The following is a 2,301-nucleotide window of genomic DNA, read 5'->3' as shown; positions in this document are numbered from 1 at the left end:
TCCGTGAAACCCAAGGGAAAAAGACTAGGTGGCGAAAGGTAAAACCAATGTTGGGCCATGCTGGAAGAGTTTTATTCAAGGCGAACTGTCAAGGGGTTCCCATTATAACCCAACCGTGTAAGGAACGCAAAAATCCGGGAACATAACACCGATATGACGGAAACTAGGGCGGCAAGAGTGGAACAAACACCAGGCATAAGGCCGAGCCTTCCACCCTTTACCAAGTATATAGGTGCATTAAGATAAACAAGATAATATTGTGATATCCCAACAATAAACATGTTCCAACCAGGAACAATCTCCAAACTTCACCTGCAACTAGCAATGCTATAAGAGGGGGCTAAGCAAAGCGGTAACATAGCCAAACAACGGTTTGCTAGGACATGGTGGGTTAGAGGTTTGACATGGAAATTAGAGAGGCATGATAAGCAAGTGGTAGGTATCGTAGCATAGGCATAGCAAAAGAGCGAGCATCTAGCAAGCAAAGATAGAAGTGATTTCGAGGGTATGGTCATCTTGCCTGCAAAGTTCTCAGAGTTGCCTTGATCCTTGTAAGCGTACTCAACGGGCTCCTCGATCATGTACTCGTCTCCCGGCTCTACCCAAGCAAGAACAACAAGCAAAAAGGAACACAATCAACCATGTGCAATGCTCAAGCAACATGATGCAAACATGGTATGATATGCGGGATGCGATATGTGATGCACATGCATGATTTGCAAAGGAATGAATGAACCTGGCCTCAACTTGGAAATCCAAGAGTGCCACTAGAAAGGTGAGGTGATTTCGGTTGAAATCGATATAAAGATCACCGGAATCAAATGCACGTTTGGAAATGGCAAGCAAAACAAATATGGCACCGGTCTGCGATTAACAGCAAGTAGCCTTCTAAATGCATCAAGAACAACATGCTACAGCACTCAAACATAGCAACAAAAATACATGGCAGGTATCCACTCATAATGCTTGACAAAAGATGAACAATGAGTTACGGCTAATTCACTCAATAGCAAGCTCAAACAAGCATGGCAAAAGTGTAAAAGATTACTGGTTTCAGACTTAGTGAAATTAACAGCATGTCAGGAATTTATCATCAGGAAGCAATGTTTAGAGCACGATAACTACATGCTACAGGAACATATCATGGCAAAGCAAGGCATGGTATGAAGCTACTCAAAGCATATAACAAAAGAGCCTTAGTGACCATGAGCCAAAAGGGATCAGAAGATATAATTGCAAGCATGTGAACATAGAAATTAACGAAAACAGATTCAGACTTAGTGAAAAACTGGAGCATGCAAAACAGTTAACAAGTAGGCATGTTTACGAGCTCAATGCACTCACTATGAGGCATTGAATGACAAACTAAGCATACACCTAGCAAATAGACATGACATAGAAGCTAGACATAGCAAGAACAACAACGTAGCATGCACGGATCAACTACAACAAGCTCGGCAAAATCGCTAAACATGTTAACAATCAGCCAAGAACATTTTATAGCAAAGGTAGAGCTCGATTGACTCAAGCTACGGTGCTCTATAATTGCAAACAAAGACATGGATGGATAGAGCACAACATTATCTACAAAACATCCTTACTGATCATGCTCAAAAGAGGCACGGATCACTAGGAAACAACATGAACATATGGCATAAAAGTAATGACAGGGCAAGGACTTGGTAAAATTCTAAGTCCCTAAAATCAGCATCATTGAGTAAGCTACTTTGCATGCTTGTGCTAGTCACCACAAAGATCACAAAAATACATGGCATACACCTCTGTAAAGATGACATGGCATTCTTCAAAACACATGTAGAGCTCAGGATCATAGCATGCATACATTAATCATGGCAAAAATGACAAAAGTGCATTTGCTGAAACAGATCTGAAACAATCCTCACATAGCCCTCTTCCAAGAACATTTCGGGCATCAAGATGAGCTCAAATGAAAATGATGCAATGAGATGAAATGATGTACTCGTCGAGACGAACATTTTGATATGCTACACGTACGAATCAGAGCTACGATGAGGAAGTTATGGCATGTGGAAGAATGCAAAAATGCTAGGGTTTAGGGACGAAAAAGTCAACCCCTCGAAACTTCAGATCCAGATCTGGGACGGCACTGTAGCTGCTCGCCTCCCGAGGTTCACTGGCCGGGGTTCGTGCTCGCCGGAGCTGCGGGACGTCGGAGGAGGAAGGAGAGGAAGCCAGGGCGGTGGAGGCCGGCGGAGGAGCTCGCTGGAGCTCCGGGCGGCGAGGAGGCGACGGCGGCGGTCGGCGGAGGAGCTCGGGTGG

Source organism: Triticum dicoccoides, chromosome 4A, assembly GCF_002162155.2.
Source record: "Triticum dicoccoides isolate Atlit2015 ecotype Zavitan chromosome 4A, WEW_v2.0, whole genome shotgun sequence".
NCBI classification, from domain to species: Eukaryota; Viridiplantae; Streptophyta; class Magnoliopsida; order Poales; family Poaceae; genus Triticum; species Triticum dicoccoides.
The sequence above is the reverse complement of the archived record's forward strand: the minus strand, read 5'-3'. Positions refer to the sequence as shown.